The following is a 13,932-nucleotide window of genomic DNA, read 5'->3' on the forward strand; positions in this document are numbered from 1 at the left end:
TGGAACGTGAGCAGCTGTGAGGTGGGAGCTTTTAAAGAACATTTCCAGCTTTCAAGTGATCAACTGATTCAATGGCCATTCAACCCCTGCCTCAGCTTAACTAGCAGTGATTCCCTTGCAGAATGGACCCCGTGGGTGAGCAGTTAAAGAGAAAAGGTAAGGTTAAATGTATTATCAATGATCTGTCAACAAGGCAATAATCAGCTTAATTGGGACCCCCACCGCTGGGTGTTGGGTCTGTTCAGCGCTGACAGACCCGACATTGGGAAAGGAGCAGGGCGACGGTGTGACAGTGGGGTCCTGACCCACTGTCAAAAAAAACACTTTCCTACCCAACCTGCCAGCTGACCCCCTGGAAGATTCTGGCCTGTGACTATAGTTACACAGTGAGTGACCCTTACCCTGCTGAATAAAGAGTGACTGTACAGTTACAGTGAGTGACCCTTACCCTACTGAATAAAGAGTGACTCTGTACAGTTACAGTGAGTGACCCTTACCCTGCTGGTGGGGATTCCTTTCTCCTCTCCAGCCTCTGTCTATCTGTCACAACTTTTCCGCCTCTCTCTAGTTTATCAGTACTAATATGGTCAGTGCCGTCCCCTTTTGTTCCTCCCACATTGTAAAGCCTTCTCCCACTCCAAGCACTTCATCCTGCCCACATCTTCACGATTGAAACCAAGATTCATCGCACCATCGCCAACTCACTCTTCCCGAGGGCCTCAAATGAAGGAGGCCATGTGCCCCATCCTGCACACACCCTCCCTCAGAAACCTGTGACTCCCTCATCGCAGCATCTCACTGCATGGATACTGTGGCACTCCCTCCGCCTTCCCTTCCTTGTACAAGCCACAGGCTTTTCAAGTCTGAGCATGTGTTCACCTCACTTCCTGACATACCTCAAATTCAGGCCTCCGCTTTCCAGCTCTGCGTTCTGGGCCAATGCTTCTCGATTTAAACAGAGGCCACGGTTTATTTGTTAGATTTACTTTCACACTCAGCTCCAGCCTCACTTGAATTTATTTTCTTCAACTTAAGCTCTGCACAAAACTGAGAAGTTTCCGGGGCTGATTCATTGCTAAACTCCAAGCTGAACTTTGACCTTTCTGGGGAAATTCTCAGCATATCAGAATCAGTACCCCGCCTCCTGGCCCTGTGCTTCATCTCCAACAGAAAGTGAACCACTTTTAAAACTAAATATTACTGAACAGCAGGGACTGAGATATAAGATCATTTAACACCCTCACCCCCTCCAGCTATACTGAGTGGATGTAAATAGAGGCAGTCTTTCTCGTTCTACATCTCATCACTTCAGTGAGAAATACTTCTGTCGCCTATTTTATTAGCTAGCTTGTTTATTTCACTCATTGTGCATTTTTATTTGAGTTTAACAATGGCTTCTTAAAATGACAGGATCATGGGGCCGTTTACTCTGCGCGTTACACAAAACAGGAGCTGATTATCATAGGAGGAGGAAAAGTCCTTGATCATTCTTCCAGCATGTGGGTGTCGCTGGCAAGCCTGGCATTTATTGGCCATCTCTAGTTGCCTTCGAGAAGGTGGTGGTGGGCCTTCTTCTTGAACCGCTGCAGTCCGTGTGGTGAAGGGAGGGAGCGAGCAGTTTAGTACAACCGAGTGGTTTTCTAGTCCACTTCAGAGTCAACCAGGTGCTAAAGGGGGCCTGTTTTGTGTTGTAAGATGGCCAATTTGGCCTTCTCTCAGTGTGACCGGGCATCTATCAAATATTGCCTCGCCTGGCCAGATGGTTGGTTAGCCCTTGTTTCAGGTTGAGTGGGATGAAGGATGATTTACACTCTGCTAACCTGGGCCCTGTTACTCACAAACACAGTCTGATCTCTGAAGTTAGTGTCAGGAAACAGGTTATTTTTTTCTGTCAAGATTTTTAATGAAAGAACCAGTCACAAAACCAACATGTCCGGGTCAAAAACAATCAGGCAGACAACCCAAAGACCAGCTCAGAGACAGATATCGCTTCATTTTCTCAGCAATAGTTAAAAGGCCAAACCTCTCAAGTCTCTCTGCACAGCGGTAATCGCTCATCCTGGTAACATCCCAGAGAATCTACACTGCACTTTTTCCAATCTGTTATATCCTTCATATAATGTAGTGTCCAAAACTGTAACTCACTCCTGGGTACCTGTTATTCTATATATAAACCACCCGAACCCCTCGATTAGATTCCAACCTGTAACTCACTCCTGGGTACCTGTCACTCTATATATAAACCACCCGAACCTCTCGATTAGATTCCAGCCTGTAACTCACTCCTGGGTATCTGTCGCTCTATGTATAAACCACCCGAACCTCTCGATTAGATTCCAGCCTGTAACTCACTCCTGGGTATCTGTTGCTCTATAAATAAACCACCTGAACCTCTCGATTAGATTCCAGCCTGTAACTCACTCCTGGGTATCTGTTGCTCTATAAATAAACCACCTGAACCTCTCGATTAGATTGCAGCCTTTAACTCACTCCTGGGTATCTGTTGCTCTATAAATAAACCACCCGAACCTCTCGATTAGATTCCAGCCTGTAACTCACTCCTGGGTATCTGTTGCTCTATATATAAACCACCCGAACCTCTCGATTAGATTCCAGCCTGTAACTCACTCCTGGGTATCTGTTGCTCTATAAATAAACCACCTGAACCTCTCGATTAGATTCCAGCCGGTAACTCACTCCTGGGTATCTGTTGCTCTATAAATAAACCACCTGAACCTCTCGATTAGATTCCAGCCGGTAACTCACTCCTGGGTATCTGTTGCTCTATATATAAACCACCCGAACCCCTCGATTAGATTCCAGCCTGTAACTCACTCCTGGTACCTGTTACTCTATATATAAACCACCCGAACCTCTCGATTAGATTCCAGCCTGTAACTCACTCCTGGTACCTGTTGCTCTATATATAAACCACCCGAACCCCTCGATTAGATTCCAGCCTGTAACTCACTCCTGGTACCTGTTACTCTATATATAAACCACCCGAACCTCTCGATTAGATTCTAGCCTGTAACTCACTCCTGGGTATCTGTTGCTCTATAAATAAACCACCTGAACCTCTCGATTAGATTCCAGCCTGTAACTCACTCCTGGGTACCTGTTGCTCTATATATAAACCACCCGAACCCCTCGATTAGATTCCAACCTGTAACTCACTCCTGGGTACCTGTCACTCTATATATAAACCACCCGAACCTCTCGATTAGATTCCAGCCTGTAACTCACTCCTGGGTATCTGTCGCTCTATGTATAAACCACCCGAACCTCTCGATTAGATTCCAGCCTGTAACTCACTCCTGGGTATCTGTTGCTCTATAAATAAACCACCCGAACCTCTCGATTAGATTCCAGCCTGTAACTCACTCCTGGGTATCTGTTGCTCTATAAATAAACCACCTGAACCTCTCGATTAGATTGCAGCCTTTAACTCACTCCTGGGTATCTGTTGCTCTATAAATAAACCACCCGAACCTCTCGATTAGATTCCAGCCTGTAACTCACTCCTGGGTATCTGTTGCTCTATATATAAACCACCCGAACCTCTCGATTAGATTCCAGCCTGTAACTCACTCCTGGGTATCTGTTGCTCTATAAATAAACCACCTGAACCTCTCGATTAGATTGCAGCCTGTAACTCACTCCTGGGTATCTGTTGCTCTATAAATAAACCACCTGAACCTCTCGATTAGATTCCAGCCGGTAACTCACTTCTGGGTATCTGTTGCTCTATATATAAACCACCCGAACCCCTCGATTAGATTCCAGCCTGTAACTCACTCCTGGTACCTGTTATTCTATATATAAACCACCCGAACCCCTCGATTAGATTCCAGCCTGTAACTCACTCCTGGTACCTGTTACTCTATATATAAACCACCCGAACCTCTCGATTAGATTCCAGCCTGTAACTCACTCCTGGTACCTGTTGCTCTATATATAAACCACCCGAACCCCTCGATTAGATTCCAGCCTGTAACTCACTCCTGGTACCTGTTACTCTATATATAAACCACCCGAACCTCTCGATTAGATTCTAGCCTGTAACTCACTCCTGGGTATCTGTTGCTCTATAAATAAACCACCTGAACCTCTCGATTAGATTCCAGCCGGTAACTCACTCCTGGGTATCTGTTGCTCTATATATAAACCACCCGAACCCCTCGATTAGATTCCAGCCTGTAACTCACTCCTGGTACCTGTTATTCTATATATAAACCACCCGAACCCCTCGATTAGATTCCAGCCTGTAACTCACTCCTGGTACCTGTTACTCTATATATAAACCACCCGAACCTCTCGATTAGATTCCAGCCTGTAACTCACTCCTGGTACCTGTTGCTCTATATATAAACCACCCGAACCCCTCGATTAGATTCCAGCCTGTAACTCACTCCTGGTACCTGTTACTCTATATATAAACCACCCGAACCTCTCGATTAGATTCCAGCCTGTAACTCACTCCTGGGTATCTGTTGCTCTATAAATAAACCACCCGAACCTCTCGATTAGATTACAGCCTGTGACTCACTCCTCGCTATCTGTTCCTCTATATATAAACCACCCGAACCTCTCGATTAGATTCCAGCCTGTAACTCACTCCTGGGTATCTGTTGCTCTATATATAAACCACCCAAACCTCTCGATTAGATTCCAGCCGGTGACTCACTCCCGGATATCTGTTTTCACTATGGATATCCAGTCTCTCTTCATCTCCATCCCTCCACCAGAACTGCCTGAGGGCACTCAGCTTCTTCCTTGAATGGAGGCCCACCCAGTCACCACCCACCACTCTCCTTCTCCACCTGGCTGAACTTGTTTTTACACTGAACAACTGCTCCTTTGACTCCACTCACTTCCTCCAAATGAAGGGTGTTGTTATGGGAACCCGTATGGTCATGCTTTTTCGTGGGATATGTGGAATACGTGGAACATTCATTGTTCCAGTCCGACTCGGGATCCCACCCTTACGTCCTTTTCCGGTACATTGATGACTGTATCAGTGCCGCTTCCTGCTCTCGCCCCGAACTACAAAATGTCATCAACTTTGCTTCTAATTTCCCACCCTTCCCTCGCTTTCATGTGATCCATCTGCGACTCTTCCCTTTCCTTCCTCGACTTTCCTATCTCCATTTCTGGGAATAGGCTGCCAACCAATATTCACTATAAGCCCACTGACCCCCACAGCTTTCTTGATTACACTTCCTCCCACCTCGCTTCCAGTAAAGACTGTATTCCATTCTTCTAGTTTCTCCATCTCCGTCGCATCGGTTCTGACAATGTCACCTTCCCCCACAGTGCTTCCGATATGTCTTCCTTTTTCCTCAAACGAGGATTCCCCTCCACCATGGTTGACCGGGCCCTCACCCATGTCTGGCCCATTCCCCGCACTTCTGCTCTCACCCCTTTCCCCCCACCTCGCAGAACCACAATAGAGTTCTCCTTGTCCTCACCTTCCACCCCGCCAGCCTTCACATTCAAAGGTCATCCTCTGCCATTCCGCCACCTCCAGCGTGATCCCACCACCAAACACATTTTCCCACCCCTCCCCTTTCAGCATTCCGAAGGGACCACTCCCTCCACTTCTCAAATCACTCCCAACACCCTCTCCCCTTCCCATGGCACCTTCCTGTGCAAGCACAGGAGATGCAACACCTGCCCTTTCACCTCCTCCCTTCCCACCTTTCACACCCCCAAACACTCCTTCCAGGTGATACAGCGAATTGCTTGTACTTCTTTCACTATACTGTGTTCGCTGCTCACGATGCGGTCTCCTCTACATTGGGTCGACCAAACACAGTTTGGGAGATCGCTTTGCTGAAAATCTCTGTTCAGTCCGTAAGCATGACCCTGAGCTTCTGGTCGCCTGGAACTCTCCATCGCACTCCACGTTGACCTCGGCCTCTTACATTGTTCATATAAAGCTCAATGGAAGCTCGAGGAACAGCACCTCATCTTTCCAGCCTTCCGGACTCGACACTGATTTCAGTAACTTCAGACCATCGCCACTGCTAACATTTTTCTGGGCAGCAGGTGTTGGCAATGATTCTGCTGTTACCATTCACACCGCACCAGAAATATTTTTTGTTTCCTTACTTGTTCCATTACCACCCCCTTTTGCCTTGCCCAATCATCCCTTTTGTAATTTAAATACTTCTGCCATCCACCCTATAACAAAGTGCCTCTTTTGTTCTTTGCTCCCCCCCCCCCCCAAACTCTCCCTGCCTCTATACTTGCCAATAAACTGTTAAATCTCCAACTTCTTCCACTTCTGACAAAAGGTCATCGACCTGAAACGTTAACTCTCTCTTCACAGATTCTGCCTGACCTGCTGAGTATTTACAGCATTTTCTCTCTTTATTTCAGATTTTCAGCTTCCACAGTATATAAGAACATAAGAAATAGGAGCAGGAGTAGACCATTTGGCTCCTCGAGCCTGCTCCATTTAATAAGATCATGGCTGATCTGGTCATGGGCTCAGCTCCACTTCCCTGCCCGCTCCCCAAAACCCTTTATACCCTTATCGCTCAAAAATCTGTCTATCTCCGCCTTAAATATATGCAAAGACCCAGCCTCCACAGCTCTCTGGGACAGAGAATTCCGCAGATTTACAACCCTCAGAGAAGAAATGTCTCCACATCTCAGTTTTAAATGGGCCGCCCCTTATTCTGAGACCATGCCCCCTAGTTTTAGTTTCCCCTATGAGTGGAAATATCCTCTTTGCATCCACCTTGTCGAGCCCCTTCATTATCTTATATATTTCGATAAGCTCACCTCTCATTCTTCTGAACTCCAGCGAGTATAGGCCCAACCTACTCAATCTATCTTCATAAGTCAACCCCCTCATCTCCGGAATCAACCTAGTGAACCTTCTCTGAACAGCCTCCAATGCAAATATATCCTTCCTTAAATACGGAGACCAAAACTGCACGCAGTACTCTAGGTGTGGCCTCACCTATACCCTGTACAGTTGGAGCAGGACTTAGCTGATTTTATACTCTATCCCCCTTGCAATAAAGACCAACATTCCATTTGCTTTCCTGATTACTTGCTGTACCTGCATACTAACTTGTTGTGTTTCATGCACAAGGACCCCCAGGTCCCTCTGTACTGCAGCAATTTGCAATTTTTCTCCATTTAAATTATAATTTTCTTTTACATAAGAATAGAAGAAATAGGAGCAGGAGTAGGCCATACGGCCCCTCGAGCCTGCTCTGCCATTTAATACGATCATGGCTGATCCGATCATAGACTCAGGTCCATTTCTTCGCCCGATCCCCATAACCCTTTATCCCCTTATCGTTTAAGAAACTGTCTATTTCTGTCTTAAAATTTATTTTATTCAATGTCCCAGCTTCCACAGCTCTCTGAGCAGCGAATTCCACAGATTCACAACCCTCTGAGAGAAAAAATTTCTCCTCATCTCAGTTTTAAATGGGCGGCCCCTTATTCTAAGATCAGGCCCTCTAGTTCTAGTCTCCCCCATCAGTGGAAACATCCTCTCTGCATCCACCTTGTCAAACCCCCTCATAATCTTATATCTTTCGATAAGATTATCTCTCATTCTTCTGAATTCCAATGAGTAGAGGCCCAACCTACTCAACCTTTCCTCATAAATCAACCCCCTCATCTCCGGAATCAACAGAGTGAACCTTCTCGGAACTGCCTCCAAAGCAAGTATATCCTTTCGTAAATATGGAAACAAAAACTGCACGCAGTATTCCAGGTGTGGCCTCACCAAAACCTTGTATAGCTGCAGCAAGACTTCCCTGCTTTTATACTCCATCCTCTTTGCAATAAAGGCCAAGGATCCATTGGCCTTCCTGATCACTTACTGTCCCTGCATACTATCCTTTTGTGTTTTATGCACAAGTACCCCCAGGTCCTGCTGTGCTGTAGCACTTGGCAATCTGTCTCCATTTAAATAACTTGCTCTTTGATTTTTTTTTACCTCACATTTACAGGATTGCTACCAGTGCCACGTGCTGAGTCAGAGTAGGAATCGCAGGATACCTCAGATGAATACGTGGCTTGAGGAGTGGTGCAGAAGGGAGGGATTCAAATTCCTGGGACATTGGAACCGGTTCTGGGGGAGGTGGGACCAGTACAAACTGAACGGTCTGCACCTGGGCAGGACCGGAACCAATGTCCCAGGAGGAGTGTTTGCTAGTGCTGTTGGGGAGGGGTTAAACTAATATGGCAGGGGAATGGGAACTATGCAGGGGGACAGAGGGAAGTAAAATAGGGACAGAAGCAAAAGATAGAAAGAAGAAAAGTAAAAGTGGAGGGCAGAGAAACCCAAGGCAAAAATCAAAAAGGGCCACATTGCAGCAAAATTCTAAAAGGGCAAAGAGTGTTAAAAAGACAAGCCTGAAGGCTCTGTGCCTCAATGCGAGGAGTATTCCTAATAAGGTGGATGAATTAACCGCACAGGCAGCAATTAATGAATATGATATAATTGGCATCACGGAGACATGGCTCCAGGGTGACCAAGTCTGGGAACTCAACATCCAGGGGTATTCAACATTCAGGAAGATAGACATAAAGGAAAAGGAGGTGGGGTAATGTTGCTGGTTAAAGAGGAAATTAACGCAATAGTAAGGAAGGACATTAGCTTGGATGATGTGGAATCTGTATGGGTGGAGCTGCGGAATACCAAAGGGCAGAAAACGCTAGTGGGAGTTGTGTACAGACCACTAAACAGTAGTAGTGAGGTTGGGGACAGCAAACAAGAAATTAGGGATGCGTGCAATAAAGGTACAGCAGTTATCATGGGTGACTTTAATCTACATTTGATTGGGCTAACCAAACTGGTAGCAATATGATGGAGGAGGATTTCCTGCAGTGTATTAGGGATGGTTTTCTGGAACAATATGTCGAGGAACCAACTAGAGGGCGGGCCATCCTAGACTGGGTGATGTGTAATGAGAAGGGACTAATTAGCAATTTTGTTGTGCGAGGCCCCTTGGGGAAGAGTGACCATAATATGGTAGAGTTCTTTATTAAGATAGAGAGTGAAAAGTTAATTCAGAGACTAGGGTCCAGAAATTAAGGAAAGGTAACTTCGATGGTATGAGATGTGAATTGGCTAGAATAGACTGGCAAATGATACTTAGAGGGTTGACGGTGGATAGGCAATGGCAAACATTTAAAGATCACAGGGATGAACTGCAACAATTGTACATCCCTGTCTGGAGTTAAAATAAAACAGGAAAGATGGCTCAACTGTGGCTAACAAGGGAAATTAAGGATAGTGTTAAATCCAAGGAAGAAGCATATAAATTGGCCAGAAAAAGCAGCAAACCTGAGGACTGGGAGAAATTTAGAATTCAGCAGAGGCAGACAAAGGGTTTAATTAGGAGGGGGAAAATAGAATATGAGAGGAAGCTTGCCAGGAACATAAAAACTGACTGCAAAAGCTTCTTTAGATATGTGAAGAGAAAAAGATTAGTGAAGACAAACGTAGGACTGTTGCAATCTCTTTCAGGTGAATTTATAATGGGGAACAAAGAAGTGGCAGACCAGTTGAACAAATACTTCGGTTCTGTCTTCACGAAGGAAGACACAAATAACCTTCCGGAAGTACTAGGGGACCGAGGGTCGAGTGAGAAGGAGGAACTGAAGGATATCCTTATTAGGCGGGAAATTGTGTTAGGGAAATTGATGGGATTGAAGGCCGATAAATCCCCGGGGCCTGATAGTCTGCATGCCAGAGTACTTAAGGAAGTGGCCCTAGAAATAGTGGATGCAATGGTGATCATTTTCCAACAGTCTATCGACTCTGGATCTGTTCCTATGGACTGGAGGGTAGCTAATGTAACACCACTTTTTAAAAAAGGAGAGAGAGAGAAAACGGGGAATTATAGACTGGTTAGCCTGATATCAGTAGTGGGGAAAATGTTGGAATCAATTATTAAAGATGAAATAACAGCGCATTTGAAAAGCAGTGACAGGATCGGTCCAAGCCAACATGGATTTATGAAAGGGAAATCATGCTTGACAAATCTTCTGGAATTTTTTGAGGATGTAACTAGTAGAATGGACAAGGGAGAATCAGTGGATGTTGTGTATTTAGACTTTAAAAAGGCTTTTGACAAGGTCCCACACAAGAGATTGGTGTGCAAAATTAAAGCACATGATATTGGGGGTAATGTACTGACGTGGATAGAGAACTGGTTGGCAGACAGGAAGCAGAGAGTCGGGATAAACGGGTCCTTTTCAGAATGGCGGGCAGTGACTAGTGGGGTGCCGCAGGGCTCAATGCTGGGGCCCCAGCTATTTACAATATACATTAATGATTTGGATGAAGGAATTGAGTGTAATATCTCCAAGTTTGCAGATGACATTAAACTGGGTGGTGGTGGACATTAAACTGGGTGGTGGTGTGAGCTGTGAGGAGGACGCTAAGAGGCTGCAGGGTGACTTGGACAGGTTAGGTGAGTGGGCAAATGCATGGCAGATGCAGTATAATGTGGATAAATGTGAGGTTATCCACTTTGGGGGCAAAAACACGAAGGCAGAATATTATCTGAATGGCGGCAGATTAGGAAAAGGGGAGGTGCAACGAGACCTGGGTGTCATGGTACATCAGTCATTGAAAGTTGGCATGCAGGTACAGCAGACGGTGAAGGCGGCAAATGGTATGTTGGCTTTCATATCTAGGGGTTTTGAGTATAGGAGCTGAGAGGTCTTACTGCAGTTGTACCGGGCCTTAGTGAGGCTTCACCTGGAATATTGTGTTCAGTTTTGTTCTCCTAATCTGAGGAAGGACGTTCTTGCTATTGAGGGAGTGCAGAGAAGGTTCACCAGACTGATTCCCGGGATGGCTGGACTGACATGAGGAGAGACTGGATTGACTGGGCCTTTATTCACTGGAGTTTAGAAGGATGAGAGGGGATTTCATAGAAACACATAAAATTCTGACGGACTGGACAGGTTAGATGCAGGAAGAATGTTCCTGATGTTGGGGAAGTGAGAACCAGGGAACACAGTCTAAGGACTGAGATGAGGAGAAACTTCTTCACTCAGAGAGTTGTTAACCTGTGGAATTCCCTACCGCAGAGAGTTGTTGATGCCAGTTCGTTGGATATATTCAAGAGGGAGTTAGGTATGGTCCTTACGGGTAAAGGGATCAAGGGATATGGAGAGAAAGCAGGAAAGGGGTACTGAGGGAATGATCAGCCATGATCTTATTGAATGGTGGTGCAGGTTCGAAGGGCCGAATAACCTACTCCTGCACCTATTTTATATGTTTCCAACATTATACTCCATCTTCCAAATTTTTGCCCACTCACTTAGCCTGTCTATGTCCTTTTGCAGATTTTTTGTGTCCTCCTCACACATTGCTTTTCCTCCCATCTTTGTATCATCAGCAAACTTGGCTATGTTACACTCAGTCCCTTCATCCACGTCGTAAATATAGATTGTAAATATTTGAGGCCCCAGCACCGATCCCTGCGGCACCCCACTAGTTACTGTTTGCCAACCGAAAAATTACCCATTTATCCCAACTCCCTGTTTTCTGTTAGTTAGCCAATCCTCTATTCATGCTAATATAGTACCCCCAACCCCGTGAGCTTTTATGTGGAAACTTATCAAATGCCTTCTGGAAATCCAAATACACCACATCCACTGGTTCCCCCTTATCCACCCTGCTCGTTACGTCCTCAAAGAACTCCAGCAAATTTGTCAAACATGATTTCCCTTTGATAAAACCATGCTGACTCTGCTTGAATGAATTTTGCTTTTCCAAATGTCCTGCTACTGCTTCCTTAATAATGGACTCCAGCATTTTCCCAATAACAAATGTTAGGCTAACTGGTCTATAGTTTCCTGCTTTCTGTCTGCCTCCTTTTGTAAATAGGGGCATTACATTTGTGGTTTTCCAAACCGCTGGGACTTCCCCAGAATCCAGGGAATTTTGGATTACAATCAATTCATCCACTATCTCTGTAGTCACTTCTTTTAGGACCCTATAATGCAAGCCATCAGGTCTATGGGACTTGTCCGCCTTTAGTCCCATTATTTTACCGAGTACTACTTCATTAGTGATAATGATTATATTATGTCCCTCGCTCCCTACAACCCCTCGATTATCCACTATTGGGATATTTTTAGTGTCTTTTGATACAAAATATTTGTTCAAAGTCTCTGCCATTTCCCTGTTCCCCATTATTAATTCCCCAGTTTCATCCTCCAGGGGACCAACATTTACTTTAGCCATTGTTTTCCTTTTTATTACCTGTAGAAACTCTTACTATCTGTTTTTATATTTTGCACTAGTTTACTTTTATAATCTATCTTCCCTCTCTTTATTTTGTTTTAGTCATTCTTTGCTGGCTTTTAAAAGTTTCCCAATCCTCTGGCCTCCCACTCGTCTTGGCCACATTGTATGCCCTTGTTTTCAAGTTGATACCATCCCTTATTTCCTTAGTTAGCCACAGATGGTTATCCCTTCTCTTACAGTCTCTTTCTCAATGGGATATATTTTTGTTGCGAGTTATGAAATATCTCCTTAAATGTCTGCCACTACTTATCAACCGTCCCATTCTTTAATCTACTTTCCCAGTCCACTTTAACCAACTCTGCCTTCATACCTTTGTGGTCTCCTTTATTTAAGCTTCGGACCCTGGTTTGAGATCCAACTTTCTCACCCTCCAACTGAATTTGAAATTCAACCATATTATGTCACTCATTCCTAGAGGATCCTTTAATGGAGAGCCACATTGTCCACATTTCTGACATGAGACTCCCAAAACAAGTGCTCTACTCGTTGCTCCGACATGGCGAGCTCCAGGTGGGCAGAGGAAACGCTTCAAGGACACCCTTCCAGCCTCCTTTAAACATGTAACATCCCCACCGACGTTTGGGAATCCCTGGCCCAAGACCGCCCAACTTGGAAGAAAAGCATCCGGGAAGGCTCGAGTCTCTTCACCGAGAGCAAGCTGAAGCCAAGCGTCGACAGCAGAAGGAGCAAGGGGCAACCCAGACACCCCACTCACCTGTTCCTTCAACCACCGTTTACCCCACCTGTGACAGAGACTGGAGGTCCCGCATTTACCCGAGTCTTCTTCAGTTACCTAAGAACTCATTTCTAGTGTGGAAGCAAGTCATCCTCCACTGCGAGGCACTGCCTATGATGTTGATGACTTAACATTTGCCTGGGGATCAGTTATTCTATAACCAGCCGAACCCCTCGATTAGATCCCAGCCTGTAACTCACTCCTTGTTATTTGATAGAAATATTATTGAGACCATCACAACTCTCAGGAAAGGTTCTCTAATATTACGATGGGGAGTGGAATCTCGGCTCAGACCCTGAGGCGCTGAGTGAGGGAGTTTAACTCAGTACTGGTTAAAGCCGCAGTGTGTAAAGATTGCCCAACAGTGACCGATGTCCCTCTGTTGTGATTCATTAACTCTGGGGCAGGGCTCAGACCCTCCTGGGAGAGTTTAGAAAGTTAGCAGAAAGTTGAGAGAAGTTTGGGTAAACTTTCTTACCGGCGGCGGGGCAGTCCGGGGCTGTCTCTGGGGACCTGTTCTTCGCAAGAGGCTTGGCCTGGGTACCGCGAGGACGCGCTTTGAATTAAACCAGGAAGGGGGCGCGCCTCCTGCAAGCAACGACCCAATAACATGGGTTCAAGAGAGCTCGTGCACGTCAGGCGCGCTCTGGGTACAAGCTTTCTTTGCAGCTGGACTGTTCCAACCCAGAACAGTATCCCAGATCCGGATCAGAACCTGGACCAGGGACAGGACCCAGACCTGGCACAGGTAGGGGCAGGTAATAGGATGACTGTAGGCCACCCAGTGCCCACTCCTGGTATTATTGGGCAGAGTCCTTGGGCACAGCAAGTGCAAAGGGGGCTGGACCTGGTACCCCTCACCGATCGTGTGAGTGGGCTTCAGGTGCCTGTT

At 45.8% G+C, this 13,932-nt stretch overlaps 1 protein-coding gene across 1 annotated transcript in view; it reads right to left on the reverse strand.

Moving 5' to 3' along the window:
* LOC139278468 (src substrate cortactin-like) overlaps positions 1 to 13,622 on the reverse strand; it is a 55,513-nt gene extending 41,891 nt beyond the window's left edge. Inside the window, exon 1 of the mRNA XM_070897283.1 lies at positions 13,519 to 13,622. The gene's annotated coding sequence lies outside the window, so the exon portion shown is untranslated. The remainder of the gene's footprint in view (positions 1 to 13,518) is intronic.
* Between the last annotated feature and the right edge of the window lie 310 nt (positions 13,623 to 13,932).

Source organism: Pristiophorus japonicus, chromosome 13, assembly GCF_044704955.1.
Source record: "Pristiophorus japonicus isolate sPriJap1 chromosome 13, sPriJap1.hap1, whole genome shotgun sequence".
Classification (NCBI taxonomy): Eukaryota; Metazoa; Chordata; class Chondrichthyes; family Pristiophoridae; genus Pristiophorus; species Pristiophorus japonicus.